The following is a 17,575-nucleotide window of genomic DNA, read 5'->3' as shown; positions in this document are numbered from 1 at the left end:
AAAATAGATATCGCTAATAATTTTACGTTAGCGACACCTAGCTATAAGGGATGCCAAATAGTCTATGATTTTATTGACAATTGCTAAACACATTAGCACCACCTAGCTACAAGAAGTTGCCAAGTAGTCTAGGATTTAATAGTTATCATTAATTGCATTACGTTAACGAAACCTTGCCATAAGGGGTTACCAAATGGTCTAGGATTTATAGTTCCACCATCCAAAAGCGATAAACACATAAGCATATAAGCATAGAACACCAAATCGAGCAATTATTCAAGTAAGGTATACAATCACGTTTGTGGGTTTAAGATTCAAGTAAATAAAACATTTTGTTGATAAGTATGAAATGTCACCCCAAAATGAAAGATGGAAAAAGGGATATGAAAGTATTCACCTCGATTGATGAACCGAGAAATAAATAGATAAATAAACGAAGCTCAAACAGTAAACGAACATATCCGACTTGAAACGATAAACACCTTAGCTAAAATAAATAATGTAATATATATTAATGAACTTGAAACTATAATGAAACTATATTGGAAACATTAAATGATGAGGTTCGGTTGTAAATCGGATTACCGGTTAATTTGTTAATGATTAGGAACTCGTACTTAATTGAAAATTTAAAAATAAAATAATGTTATTTTATTTAACTTTTAAATAACTAACCCAAAATTGAATAGAAACAAGACGGGTTTAAATCAAGAGTTTGGTTTTATAAAAATGAATTGATAATAAAGTTTATAATAATATTATTAATGATAAAGATAATAAGGATAATAATGCCTTCGAAAATAGGTTATATATATAGATAGATACATAAGATAATAATGATAATGATACATAGTAATACTACCAATTGAGGATTGTTGTTAAATCTAATAATATTAGTAGTAATACTAAATATAATAGTAATTACTTTTGTTGTTAAATAAATTATTAATAGATTTATGAATTTTAATAGTAATAATAATTAATATTATAATTATTATATGTGTCGTATTAATAATAACTAATACTGGTCATATTTTAATAATAGTAGTATTAGTGATAAGAATATAACTCGAGTAACGATGTCGTTAAACAACAACTAAGCCCGACATGGGTTTCGGTTTAATAAAACAAGTGGATAGTATTCACAATAATATAATTTAATAATATTACTTAATAATCATAATAATAATGATAATGATAATAATAATAATAATCTATTGTTATGAAAATAATGATAATAATAATTGTTTTGTTAAACAATAATAATAATAATAATAAATATTTTCTTGTTAATAATAATAATAATATTAATAATAATAATAATAAATATTAATAATAATAATAATAACAATAACAATAAATAAAATCTAGATAATATGTATAATGTTAATAAAAATAGTGATATTAACTTGAGTAACCCGTTAACAAAACAAACCGAGGTTGGTCACGGAGAGAATCGAACCCGTGATCTCAAGCTTAATAACTAGTGTACAAGCCGAACTAACCAAGATAACATTTGTAAATTAAACCCAATATTAAATACCTTTTAGATGATGAGAAACATGGGTCGCCGGAGCCAATTCCAGCCGGCAACGAAATCAGAGAGAGAGAGACAAGAGGTAGAGAGAGAGAGCCGAAAAGAGAGATAGAGAGATAGAGAGAGAAACGGCGCGAGAGAGAGAATGCTAAGAGAGAGAGAGACGGCGGTACACCGGTGGCTGGTTGTGACACTCGTCAATTTAAGGTTAACTCATTTAATTCAAACTCCGTCAATTCAAACTTAAGATCACTTGATCTATAACGCACATCTCATTACATTTAAAATAGGGTTTTAAATGACGCTTGACAATTACTACACATGTAGTCTTTCGGGATTGCACCGAAACGCAAACGAGTTGACTCAAACCATTGGTGAACAAACGACAAATATCAAAACAACAAATACTTGATAAGTATATGTTACTTGATATGTTATGTGTAATGCTAAACACAAGAAGCAAGAACTAATTGTTTACACTAGAAAAGTAATAACTAAAAGTAGATGGGCTATTGTGTAACATATTATTATTAAATAATAACAAAAACCCTAACCTCCCTCCCCCATCTCAAACCCGATCGCCCCCCCCCCCCCCCTCTCTTCTTGGCTGCCGTCACATCACACACACATACATACAACCTCTTTCAAGTTTTGTTGAAGAATTAAGGTACTAGGAAGGTAATTAACAACTACTCTATGCATTCTAAGTGTTTAATTTTCATATTGAATGGGTTAATCAAAACCCTAATTCTTGAAATTATGATTAAGATGAGTTAAGGTTTGATTATATGCTTGATGATGATTTGTTAGTGAATTGATAACTAGTTGTGTTATTGTTGTTTGTTAATCGCTTGTTCTTTGATTTTGAACTTTCAAGAAAAACCCTAACTATGTGTGTATGTGAGATTGATATGCATGGTTGGTAAATCTTGTGTCTAGAGTGTTTATATGCATGGATTATGGTTCATAGATTGTTGTTATGTTGAGTTTTGATGTAAACTGGTACTTGATAGATTGTTAAGTTTATGTTTAGACGACTGTAACTGAATGTTAATATGGTAATTGGTCAAAATTCTTAACACTACAGTGTACTAGGTTTAGTCTAGTTTCTAAAAAGTCCAAGTTTGTAATTTTTGGACGTGTAAAAGTTAACTTTTATTATTTTACAAAACTGAAGTGCAAGTCTGAATTGTAAGGTCTGCTGTTAGGCTGTTTTGTAATTATCATATCTCATAAACTACAAGACCAAATGGGTTAGTTCCACTTCTGGAAGTTAATATATTGAGTTAAGAATCTAACCCAATTGGTCTTTCATTAATTGAATTTACCATTTAACGGGAATAACAAATATCATTCTGTTGCGCATGATTTTGACTGCTGTGAGTTTACTGTAATGTTTTGATTATTGTGAGAAATCTATGTGGAATAAAAATACAATAAAAATAGTTCTGGAAACCTAACTCATGTGTGCTTTTGTGACGATTTTTGGTAAATTAATTGATATGTTATGATCTGTTGAATTGAGTAATCTTTCCAAGTAGAATTCTGTCTTGATATAACTAGCTGCTGAACTATGTGAAAATACATGAAACGTGTTTGTTGATCGATAATTGCTATGTTTTGACTAAATTGCCCCTTGTGGGGAATAATTTACTAGTAATGAACAATGTTAGTATTTGATGCTTAACTAGTTGTATACATATGTAACGTGTCACCAATGTGTTTGTCAAGTCACACATAATTCACAAACAAAACACGAAACGTATCTCATGCATAGGTATTATGTGCCGAGTCTAGAGACTCAATAATAGTCCCAACGCTTAGAAAATCTCATTCTTGTTTTAGAGCGCTAGTGAGGATTTTCTGTGACGCGCATCTCTTGGTTGACTTGTTTTTGAATTCTTCGCAAACAGTGAGTTTCACGTTCCCCTTTTACTCTTTTAAACGCTTTTTACTTGGGGGAGATAACATACTCCAAAACGCTTTAGATTTTGTTATTAGTTATATATCACTTGTAAGGCTAAGTGGCAAACGAACCAACTAAAGTCCTTCATAACATCGAACCGTTTAGTATTTGTATAATAGCGAGTCACTATTGAGTAGTACTACTGGGTTTGACAAACCCCACCCAACTCTAAACTCGACGGCAGGTCGAGTGGGTGTAATTTTGGCCAACACATTTTCCATGGTCATGGTAGACATGGTGGCAAGGCAATTGATAAACAGTCAGCTTCGGTGTCGAACACTTAGTAATACTTGTTTTATAGGCTAGCTACCTATCGATATATAATTGACATAACATTATCTGGTAACGCAAACGCAAACACTTAAACGCAAACATTTTCTTTATTTTTATATGTGAACTCACCAACCCTGTGTTGACACTTTTAGTATGTTATTCTCAGGTAGCCGAGGCGAGCGCGCGGTATAGGAACATGCATTTTATTGAACACTATCGTTTTGCAAACTGGTTTTTTTAAACTGTTATTAATTGGGTTTTATGTCGTCCTGCGTGACGCAACACTTGGTTTATGAATTTACGCTTACGCACTCATTTAAACTTAAATGTTTTCGTGGTTTGAAAACTTTATTTATGGTGTTTGATTATAACTAATGATTCCGATCCTGTTAGTTCACACCCTCTGACGGTAAAACTCCGTTAGTGGATTTTGACGGTGGCGACGGCCGGAGTTAGAGAGGAAGAAGATGGAGGCTTGGATGAATGAGATAGGGTTAGCGTTTTAGTGTATATATATGTATTACATATTTACAAAACAACCCCCTTAAGTTTGGTGTTTAGTTATAAATGATTTAAATCTTGAATAAGTTTAAAGAAATCCACCTTAGCCCCTAAAGTTTATTTAATCCAAGCTTATAAACTATAACTAACTGTATTTTGACAAACCTCGCACACGCTAGAGTTATATTATCAATGATTTGATAAATTTCGATTCGGATTTACAAGTTTAACCACAATTACGAAGTATAACTTATTTGAAATAAACGCGAAAGAAATCAACATGTTACAAAATGATTACAAAAATGGATATAAAACGAGACTCAAATTTGACGAATATTATAGTATCCCTAACTTTTTGGAAATTTCGTCCTGAAATTAAAATAAACTTAAAGAAAAGTAATTATTAACGAACGTTGTGTTTAGTAAGATAATTGTATGAAAAATTTTTAAGCAAAGAATAACGTTATATCCTTGCATGATTTGAAAAACGCTACAAATGGGAAGCATAATAAAGGCACTTATATATAGGATGTACCAGTGTCGTATCCACCGTACCCTTATCATAACTCGCATTTCTATCGTTTTTCCGCCATCATCCTCGGTCCTGAGTTATCGCACACATGTGTACTTACTATGGCTTCCATACGGGGATTTCGATAATTAAGTGTGCACCCATAATTATTTCGATCGTCGTATGGTCCACATGGTTCGTCCCATTATGTGGTTTAAAAGACATATTAATTTTGAAATCTTTAAACAATAGATGTGAAAATAAATTTGTTGGATTTTACCAATATTGATAAAACAGTACTAGCGGTTGAGAATTTTGGGATTGACTTTTTAATAAGTAGAAAAATGGGATACATAATTGAAACAATTTAAAGTCTTAGAATATAAACCGAGGCGGAAATAACAATTCGGCTTAAATTAATTAAAGACGATCAATTAAATAAAATTTCAGGGTAAACAATTACGAAAACGAGGTTTGTAGTCGAAGGTCATCGAGATAATTGTCAAGTCTATACATCGAGGCATTAAATAACACCGATAAATGAAATTCGATAAGTGAAACGAGAATCCAAAGAGTGAAAAATAAAAAAAATCCGATAGGTGTAAATGAGAAGCCCAATAAGTGAGTACATGAGGTCGGGGTAAACAACGTTACAATTAATAATAGCGTACGATGAGTTTCATACATGAACAAACTTGAGGTTATAAGTAATTAGGATTACGATTGCATGAAAACACGAGAATGAGGTGAGTTTCTTTGGGGTGACGCATACATGCATCAATATAAATAAAATAGTATTAGTTAACAACCCAAACCATCGATGAAATGTGATAAAACGTGAATACGGTCACTATTGTGAAACCATTTATATAATCGCCATTATAATAATGGTTTCTAATAGCGCCAAAACGTGTAGACAGCCACACATAGGCCGTTAATATATTTGATTAAAATGATATAGGATAACGTATAGAATCGTGTTTACATAAATGCTCAAATATAAATAACATAGTCATGATAATATCGTTTAAAAGATAAACGAGATTTTGGCGAAGTTAAGGTTTTGAAAGTATTACACAAATTGTTATTGAATAGTTTGCATTTAGTCACGAAAATCAAAACACAAAAATGAAATCTCATGTGCATAATATTGTCATCGAAACATCTCATCAAATGAAAATAAAATCGCAATAATTGTGAGACTCGAATTTAATGTCGAAATATGTAAATCGCGTAGCGTAAATAGACTAAAACTGAAAATGAGGTCTTAAGTAAGGATGTTTTATTGTTTCTAAGAAATGTACATAATAACAAAGCATCGCGGTAACGCATTGCTAGGGAAAATATTTAAATCATTATTGAATGTAAATCTTGTAACCCAAATTCTTGAAGGAGTTTGTACACATAAAGTTATTGTGATAAAAATAAATTATATAAAGTGATGATGCTTGCGATAATAAGAGGTAATAGTTGGCGTAAATCGTTATTGAACAAAAATTTGTGTAACAACTTAAAGTATTTATAAACGCGTCCCAAAAGATTTGCAAAGCCATGGTCATTGAGTTTATGCAAGATGGTGAAAGTTAAAATTTGTTACTAAATAAATCCCGCATTCAACATTCAAAATGAAACCTCGGATTTATAAAGTCTTTATGAGATTTATCACCTTAGGTGACAATATTTATAAATCTTGAAATCACTCATATGATCGTTTAATAATCTTTGAAAGCAAATCCCCATAATCAAATTTTGTTGTCATGACAATATTACACTTTACAAAGATAATTTATAAAATATGGACATAACATGTAAACCGTTAATCTTGAAAGAGTTTATAATCTATAAGTAATTGTTTGAACACATGTGGTCGTTATAAATACACTAGTTGTATATATATAAATAAAATTTTTTTTGGGAAAAACGAAGCTTGCATGTGTAAAGAGGGATTTTAGGCTTCGTATGGTGAATGGTTTGAAAATTTAGTGGTAAGTGAGAGTGTTTAGGTCGGCTTGGATAGTTGAGTTTTCTTGAGTTGAATCGAAGAGGTTTGTTGAGTTTTTGGTCGTTTGAGTAGGTTAGGCTTAGCTGATTTGTGTGAGTAGTGGTTGGGCTATTAGGATTAGGTTTGCTTACTTGAGTTCGGGTAAAGTTGATGGGTTGGGTAAGTCGACCTTGACTAGCTTAGGTTGATATTTAGTTTATACATGTATTTTGCAAGGAGTGTTTGGTTTACTATTTTAATATCAACTCTATGGTTGGATGGAAACAGTGTGGCGATATGGTTTGGTGAATTGAGATAGCATGGGTCGAAGGATTTGAGTCATAGTTGGGTAAGCTTTGGTTATTGTATGTTCAAGGTATTTTGTGGGTGTGTTTGTCGGTGTCTTTGAAGTATTTGGATAGTGAGTTTGATAGGTGTTCGTGGCGTAAAGGTGTCGGTATTTAGGGCTTTTTGTTGGGTTAATGTTGTACATCTTGGATTTTGCATGGGGTTTGAGTAGGTGAGGGTATACTTTTTGATGTTTAGGTTTCGTTCATATTGAGGAAAGATTTGAGTGCGCGGGAAAACTTTTGAAGTGTAAGGATGGTTTGATTTAAGGCGGTAGTTTGGGAACTTGTGGTTGCGTTTAAGGAAATTTTGACTAATAGTAGGTATTAAATTGAAAATATCATAATTTATAAGTAATGTTTGAAATGTTCATGAAAATTTTGATAATTAAAATTACAAGTTAATATATATATATATATATATATATGAATATATATATATTATATAAATAGAATTTTTTTTGAGATCCGAGCGTGTGAACCACACAACAAAAAAATTTATAAAGAATACAATAAATTTTTTTTTTGCTTATGAGGAAATTTAAAATACGTAAATCGAATGTCAAAATTTGTTATGAGGTCTCAATATTAAATGATGAATCTCGTTTTTGGGAATACAAAGTTGCGAAAATGAAAATTTTCTTTTACCAAGTTCGTTACTTAATATCGTGTAACAAAAATATTATGGTAAGTTAAAATGACCATCATTTTAAATCGAGATATCACGACCAAACGATTTTTGTATTTAAAGTAAAATTTCTATGAAGTTTTGCGTGAGGATTTCAAGAAAGTTACAAACTATAAGTTTGCGAATTTTCTTGAAAATCAAAGCGAAACTACCATAAGGAATTTAAAACGAGTTGTATCATAAGATGCAAGTTTTATTGGTGAAAATTTTTAATGAAGCAAAAATGCATAATGAAAGTTGTTGTAAAATAGATTTTAGGTAATGAGAATTCTACCATGGATATTATGTAATATAATTAAAACGTCGTGAAAAGTTTAAGAAATTAATATTGTGAAATGATCGTTCAAAATAAACGGAATAGTTATAAAAATAAAATTTTTATAAACTTTTTGTACAAGGACTTTAAAGACAATTTAAAGTTTTTACAAAAGGAAATTATTTGAAAAGTTGAGGTGAATTTATCATAAAACCTTCTTAATATGATAAAATTTTTGTTTGTAAATCGTCTTAATGAAAATAAATGGCATATTAAAGATCATTATAAATAGATCAAACTATATATATACATATATTTTATTTATTATTATTTATTTTTTTTTAACTTATATCGAAGAGATTTTTAATGAACGAAATTTGCAATAAAAATCCTTGTGAAATCAAAATGAGAAAATTGGTGTAAAACTTTACCATATAAAATCGAGATATAAAAGAATTATTAACAATAAAATAAAAAAATATAACATTTAAAAATGAAGACTTGTGATAAGGATTTATCACAAAATAAAGGGAAAATGGTTTAAGTTATTGAAATGTACAAATAAGGTTTTAAGATTTAAAGGCGGAAAAATCGTGCATGAACCACCATGACTTGACATTCCGACACAAAAAACCTTTTTACAAAAATACCATGTTGGAGTCTAAACATGTGCACGTATCACCGCGTCTTTTTCATGTTTTCGACTCAAATAACGATAATGACAAAGGCAATAAATCGAGATACAACGGGATGTCAAAAACACTAGTCCACGTACCACCGAGGCTTTTATGTTTTTAACACCAAACATTTGGAAGGCGACCGGAACGCTCGCATTTGACAACTTAAAGTGGTCATCTCATATGAGACAATCTTTAAGGAGATTTGAAACAACGGAATCCAAGTTAAGCTCGTGATCCATAAAACACAATAAAAACTAATGTTTTTGCGTTTTAAGGTAAGGATACCTTGGAGTACTATGAAAGTGTGTGTATGTGTATATTTATGAGTTGATAAAATAAATAAGTATAAATAAACAAGTGTATTAAACAATCAAGTAGGGTAAACACGCATAGGCAACAAGTAAAGACTAATACTAGGTCGTTACGTCTAACCACCTATCTTATAGTCTTGTGGCTCTGATACCAATCTGTCACACCCCGACCAAAGGTGGCGGAACATGCCGGGGTGCAACCGATTGCCCAAAAACACAAGACACTATTTAATGACAATTTTTATTCAACTCATTTTATTTCAACGAATCAGTAATCAACACATCTCGTTCACACAAACAAATTGAATACAAGTAACAATTATATTATTCGTTTTACTAATACCCTAATAGTCTTGGTAATGTTTTCATCAAGTCCTCGAGTCAAAAAAAGTCAAACCTGTAACATTTCATAAAATAAAGCTTGTCAACACAAAGGTTGGTGAGCAATACATAAGATTGAGCATATAAATATATAGTAGTAAAAAGCCACAAAACTTGTATACGAAAAGATAAGTAAAAGCAACAACTTGGATAAAATAGATATCACTAATAGTTTTACGTTAGTGACACCTAGCTATAAGGGGATGCCAAATAGTCTATGATTTTATTGACAATTGCTAAACACATTAGCACCACCTAGCTACAAGGGGTTGCCAAGTAGTCTAGGATTTAATAGTTATCGTTAATTGCATTACGTTAACGACACCTTGCCATGAGGGGTTGCCAAATGGTCTAGGATTTATAGTTCCACCATCCAAAAGCGATAAACACATAAGCATAGAACACCAAATCGAGCAATTATTCAAGTAAGGTATACAATCACGTTTGTGGGTTTAAGATTCAATTAAATAAAACATTTAATTGATAAGTATGAAATGTCACCTCAAAATGAAAGATGGAAAAAGGGGTATGAAAGTACTCACCTCGATTGATGAACCGAGAAATAAATAGATAAATAAATGAAGCTCGAACGGTAAACGAACAGATCCGACTTGAATCGATAAACACCTTAGCTAAAATAAATAATGTAATATATATTAATGAACTTGAAACCATAATGAAACTATATTGGAAACATTGAACGATGAGTTTCGGTTGTAAATCGGATTACCGGTTAATTTGTTAATGATTAGGAACTCGTACTTAATTGAAAATTTAAAAATAAAATAATATTATTTTATTGAACTTTTAAATAACTAACCCAAAATTGAATAGAAACAAGACGGGTTTAAATCAAGAGTTCGGTTTTATAAAAATGAATTGATAATGTTTATAATAATATTATTAATGATAAAGATAGTAAGAATAATAATGTCTTCGAAAATAGGTTATATATATATATATATATATATATATATAGATACATAAGATAATAATGATAATGATACATAGTAATACTACCAATTGAGGATTGTTGTTAAATCTAATAATAGTAGTAGTAATAATAAATATAATAGTAATTACTTTTGTTGTTAAATACATTATTAATAGATTTATGAATTTTAATAGTAATAATAATTAATATTATAATTTTTATATGTGTCATATTAATAATAACTAATACTTGTCATATTTTAATAATAGTATATTAGTGACAAGAATATAACTCGAGTAACGATGTCGTTAAACGACAACTAGGCCCGACATGGGTTTCGGTTTAATAAAACAAGTGGATAATATTCACAATAATATAATTTAATAATATTACTTAATAATCATAATAATAATGATAATAATAATAATAATAATAATAATTATAATAATAATAATCTATTATTATGAAAATAATAATAATAATTGTTTTGTTAAACAATAATAATAATGATAATAATAATAATAAATATTTTCTTGTTAATAATAATAATAATAAATATTAATAATAATAATAATAATAACAATAACAATAAATAAAATCTAGATAATATGTATAATGTTAATAAAAATAGTGATATTAACTTGAGTAACCCGTTAACAAAACAAACCGAGGTTGGTCACGGAGAGAATCCAACCCGTGACCTCAAGCTTAATAACTAGCGTACCAGCCGAACTAACCAAGATAACATTTGTAGGTTAAACCCAATATTAAATACCTTTTAGATGATGAGAAACATGGGTCGCTGGAGCCAATTCCGGCCGGCAACGAAAACGGAGAGAGACGAGAGGTAGAGAGACGAGAGGGAGAGAGAGAGCCAAAAAGAGAGATTGAGGGAGAGAAACGGCTAGAGAAAGAGAGAATGCAGAGAGAGAGAGAGAGAGCCGGCGGTAAACTGGTGGCCGGTTTTCCGGTCACCGGAAAAACAAGGAAGGAGGGTTTTGGGGCTGCCGGAAACGCGAGAGAAAAGGGAGAGTGGTGGTGGTGCGTCAGAGGTACAGGGGGAAAGAGGTGGTGCTGCGTCGGAGATGGTGGTGCTCGTCGGCCGCCGGAAAACGGTGCCGGCAAGGGTGGCGGCGGCCGGAGTTAGAGAGGAAGAAGATGGAGGCTTGGATGAATGAGATAGGGTTAGGGTTTTATTGTATATATATGTATTACATATTTACAAAACAACCCCCTTAAGTTTGGTGTTTAGTTATAAATGATTTAAATCTTGAATAAGTTTAAAGAAATCCACCTTAGCCCCTAAAGTTTATTTAATCCAAGCTTATAAACTATAGCTAACTGTATTTTGACAAACCTTGCACAAGCTAGAGTTATATTATCAATGATTTGATAAATTTCGATTCGGATTTACAAGTTTAACCACAATTACGAAGTATAACTTATTTAAAATAAACGCGAAAGAAATCGGCATGTTACAAAATGATTGCAAAAAAGAATATAAAACGAGACTCAAATTTGGCGAATGTCACACCTCAGTCTCATCAGTATCGTGCCAAGCAAAGTAAGTGAATTTTTGGTGCACTTGAAATACTCACGGCAATTCATAATTGGCCTCCACCGACGCCAATGACAACACTTCGCGTCTTTCTTGGTTTAACGGGATATTACCGTCGGTTTGTCAAAGTTGTTGGAATCGGTCTGCCCAGGACACATATTATAGTTGATGTGGCTAGTACGTTATGATCCAAGTCGGGTCATACCCAATAACAAGCTAGACAAACACCATTATATTTATTTAAGATATGATCTAATAAATAAATATTAACACTTCGAATATTTAGAAATGGGTTTCTAGATACTTGCACTTGTGTAATATATAAATTATATGGATAATTTATATTTTGAGAGAAAACATTTCATGTTATTGTTTAAATTAGTTAAATAACAAATATGAAAGACATGTTACATGTTACCTTGCCATGACATATTACATTATAATGTTACAAGTACAACATAGGTAACAAATAATAACAAAAAGTTGAGATTTGAATTGTTGGTGGGAAAACAGGGGGGGTTCCCCCCTCTCTCTCTTGTCTTTATTACTTTGTTATTATCAAAGACATGCAGGGGTTGTTGGTTCAAGAATTATTATTCAATAACACTTTCTCTCACACACACACAAGAAGGAAAAAACTCTTTCTTTTCTCTTCCATTTTCGGCCAAGGAAGAACAAGAGCAAGAAGGAGATTTTCTAAGATCAAATCCTAGCAAGCAAGGTGTTTGTTGAAGGCTTGGGAGGGTTTACAAGCTTGAGGCTCTTCTCCATTGAAGGCTAGCCGTTCAAACCATCATATCCTTCATCTTCTTGCATCTGAAATGTTGTATTACGTAACCCCCCCTATGGTTATTGATTTTGGTAAGCATGTAATTCGTGTATTATCCGTGGCTTGGGTTTTACATATAAAACAGGTTTTATATTAATCTATATAACAAGATTTAAAACTTTTAATCCGCTGCGTTTCTCATATAAATGAGTTTATATGACTTTGATAATCTTGTTAAAACCCAACAAAAGTGTATGCACTAATTGCTTCTCCGTTAACCGACATCCTTAAACTGTCCAAGTTTCTCTGGTCATCCAAGGCACATGAAGTTTTGGGTAATCTAAAAGAAGCAATGGCATCCTTAACAACGCTTTCATTGTCGGACTTTTCATAGCCCTTGGATCTTATAACGGACGCGTCCGGTACAACCATTGGCGCTGTCTTGTCACAAAACGACCATCCAATTTCGTTTTTTTAGTAAAAAGCTATGTTGCCGCATGCAAACGCAATCAAATTACAACCGCGAGCTATATGCGATAACAGAAGCGGTGAAAAAATGGAGGCAATATTTATTGGGGCTCCGATTTCGGGTATTTACGGATCATCACAGCTTGCAACATCTGTCGACCCAAGCAATTCATACACTCGACCAGCAGAAATGGATAACGATACTTTTAGAATTCGAGTTCGAGCTTCACTTTAAGCCAGACAAAGAGAATAAAGTTGTCGATGCGCGAAGTCGCGTTAATGACCCGCTTTTACTCACACTTTCACTTTCAGTTCCCGTGGCCACGTGGTAAGACGAGTTGCGTAGCTATTACCATATGGATACTGAGGGTAAAGCATTAATGAACAAAATCCTTAGCAATCCGAGTTCTTTACCACATCACGCCGTTCGCGATGGGTTTATATATATTCAAGGAAAACTACTTATTCCTAATGTAGCGAAGCTCAAAAAAAGCCCTCTTGGAAGAATTTCCTTCATCCACTTCGGGTGGACACTCGGGGATACACACTACTTACAAACGCTTGACAACCCAATTCTCATGGCCAAATATTAAGACCGAAGTGGCTGCTTTCAGCCGGTTGTGTCATACTTGTCAACCTACCGAATCTCCAACTCACAAACCATATGGATTGTTACAACCTCTTCCAATTCCTTCAAATTTTTGGGAAGACATTTCTATGGAATTTATCACTTAACTCGCTGTGTCACAAGGAAAATCAGTGATTTGGGTGATTGTCGATCGGTTGAGTAAGTTTGCAAGGTTTATTCCTCTGCCTCCACAATTTAGTGTGGCTTCACTCGCTTCTTTATTAGCAAGAAATTCTATAAATTGCATGGCTTAAAACCATACTCTCAGACAATGACACTGTTTTCTTAAGTCGCTTTTGGAAACAACTATTTAAACAACTTGGTACGAAACTTATTCATTTACATGCATATCACCCCCAAACAGATGGTCAAACAGAAGTTGTGAACCGTTGTCTGGAAGCTTACTTACGCGCATTTGTTCATGAGGACCCTAAGACGTGGTCTTGATTTCTATATTTAGCTAAATTTTGGTATAATACAAGTTTCCATTCATTTATCCAAATTACTCCTTTTTGTGCGGTTTATGGATGAGATGCTACATCTATTCACGATTACAATGATAGTTCGACAAAAACGTCCATCAAATCGTATTTAACCGAACAAAAGAAAATTTTAGCAAAACTTAAGTATTCATTGGAACAAGCTCGCCATATTATGGCTAATTAGGCAAACAAACATCGATTGCCGAAAGATTTCATGCCAGACGATTGGGTTTATCTCCGTTTACAAAAGTACCGACAAACTTCTTGTTGGATTTATACAAGATTATTAAAGTCCATATAACCCCTTATATGTGAAAAACGCAGCGGAAACAATTAGTTTAAATCTTGTTTACCAATACATATAAAATCCGTTTTATATCAAAACCTAATCCAGGATATACATGCTATCAAATACAACCATAGGGTGTTAGATTACATACCTCTTGATTTCCAGAAATTTAAAGAGGATGATATTGTGAATGACGAGATTCCAATGGAGGAAATCCTCAAGCTTGTATACCCGTTCAAGCTATCTAACAAAACACCCAAGTTGCTAGGATTTTACACTTGCAAATCTTTCTTTTCTTCCCTTGTTGTATTCGGCCGAGAGAGAGAGAAAAGAGAGAACTTGTGTGTGTGTGTGTTTTTTGAGTGTGTATTGTGAATTGTGTTGGTGAAAAAACCATCCACCAATTACATGTATTGCATGTCTTTGGAATAATACAAAAGAGGAGAGAGAGGTGGGAGGGGCCGGCTCCCTTGGAGCTTTTTCCCACCCAAATTTCAAAAACCATATTTTATATTTTCCTTTTCATACATATATGTTATTTATATTTTATATTAACTTGGGATGAGAGGATTAGGCATGATTTGATAGACCTAAACCTCTCCGAGGACATGGTTGAGGATAGGAATTCGTGGAGAAGTAGAATTAAAGTTAAGGATTTTTAGAGAGAATTGAATATCTTAGGGCTTAGACTTGACTTATTTAGGTCACATACCATAATGGTATTTCCCTTACATATATTATTATTATTATTATTATTATAATTATTATTAGCTTTTATATAGCTGTTAAACTGTGACCTTATTATTAATATTATTATAATTAGTAGTAGTTTTTATATAACTGTTAAACTTTGATTTCCTTTATTTTGCTTCATACTCATACACATACACATGTACTTAGAGCCGAGGGTCTCTCTGGAAGCCACCTCTTTATTCCTTTGGATAGAGGTACGATGTGCCTACATCCCACCCTCTCCAGACCCTACCTATAGCTTTGCTGTCGGTGGGATTTTACTGGGTATGATTGATTGATTGATTGATATGTTATTTATCCAAATAAATAACCTCTCAAAACATAAATTATCCATATAATTTATTTATCACGCAAGTGCAAAATATTTAGAAAACCATTTTTCCAAATATTATAAGTGTTGATAATAATTAGTTAGATCATATCTAACAATAAATTTTGTGGTGTTTGTCTAGCTTGTTATTGGGTGTGACCCGACTTGGATCATAACGTACTATCCACATCAAATCAAATATGTGGCTTGGGCTGATCGATTCCAACAATCTCCCACTTGAAAAATACACATAGAAGATTGATGCAAATAGCAAATACCGCCTAACAACGGTTGCTATCCCTAATACGCATGACGAAGTGCCATTCGATAACATCATCCCCTTCAAGCCCCTTACTTGAAATGATTTAGGTGAAACCATCATTTATCCTTTTGCGACAAATGTCATGTTAAATCCAGAAATACAGAGTGGTCATTCTCTGTTGATTTAACTTATTATGCCTTAGACATTTAGCTCTCAACGAATAACAGGGACAATCCCCTATTGACTACATACGTCTCTCACTATCACCTTGTACTATACTTGAGCTTAGCCTTATGTACTAACATATTTCAGAGCAGAGAAGAACTAAGTCAAAGTGTAATAGTCGGTGAATATCAAAACCCAACATGCATCTCAGGTCGAAGGATACCATGATGTTCGCCTTTACTCAAATTTACTTATGACCACAAATCACAAGGATTCCATGCAGTAAACTTTGAGGGCGGGTCAGTCCAATATTAATCCCATAAATATCTATGAACCTTGGCAGCAAACCCTTGCTATATTCATACCTTATGAATATCTACCGATCCAAGTTCATAATAGTCTTACCTTCACATTTGTTCCTACAAATGTGTAATTAACTTATTCATGGATTTAAACATGATAAAATTGAACATAACTCAAAAGCATAATCATAAGCCATAATCATATGATTGAGTCAAAATAATAATTGTTCCGATATCCAAATACAATTTTGATCAAATCCAATCACTAGAATATCGAAGTCCTAAGGCGCAAGTATGACCCTCATGCTTCGGCCTTTCAAGGAGCTTCGTGAGTGGATCCCCAATGTTTTGATCAGTGTGAACTTTGCGAATACATACCTTTCCTTTTTCAACTTCATCCCTTATGTAGTTGAATCTCCGCTCAATGTGCCTTGCCTTTGATGTGCTCTTCCAAGAGACATCCCCACCATTTAGAACAAAAACATATCCCGATTTTGATCGAGAATCATCTCGATTAGTTAGGAAACTCGCATCCGTGTAACCCTTTACAACGAGTTCCTCCTCACCAGAGCCATATATTAGAAACATATCCTTAGTCCTCCTAAGGTATTTCAATATGCTCTTAACCGCCATCCAATGGCTTGTTCCAGGATTTTGCTGGTATCTACTTGTCATGCTCAAAGCGCATGACACATTCGGTCTAGTGCATATCATGGCATACATGATGGAACCTACAACAAACGCATATGGGATTGTAACGATTCCGACAAATTCAGGTATACCCTAGCCGGTATATACTATTTATGTGTCATTTAATACTGAATATATGAATTTATACTAGTATGTATGATTCACGGTACGAATTATACTTGATTATACAGCTAATCGTATTGGAAGTACGGTTAACCGAATGATGGTTATTGAAACCCGAATGAATCGGAGATTACATTATAGACGAAATATATAATGTTTAGTGATGTTTACAAAGTATTAAAACTTCGGGATAAGTGAAATAAAGCACAGAAAAGAATTTCGATTTAATGGTACGTTGGTACGTTAAACGAAACCTTTAATACCAAACCAAGCAAGAGGCGATCGATCAAGCCGAAAAAGATGCACAATTACCGACAATATGATGTGTTAAATCAATAAATGTCATGGTTTAAGTTTTTAAAGTTTTTAAATCGGTTTTATATAAATTTCATTTTTAAGCCGAAAAACGA

This window comes from Bidens hawaiensis, unplaced genomic scaffold (genome assembly GCF_021521415.1).
Source record: "Bidens hawaiensis isolate Kalapana, Puna unplaced genomic scaffold, B.hawaiensis_p1.1 tig00007457_1, whole genome shotgun sequence".
Lineage (NCBI taxonomy): Eukaryota > Viridiplantae > Streptophyta > Magnoliopsida > Asterales > Asteraceae > Bidens > Bidens hawaiensis.
This window is presented reverse-complemented; position numbering follows the sequence as displayed.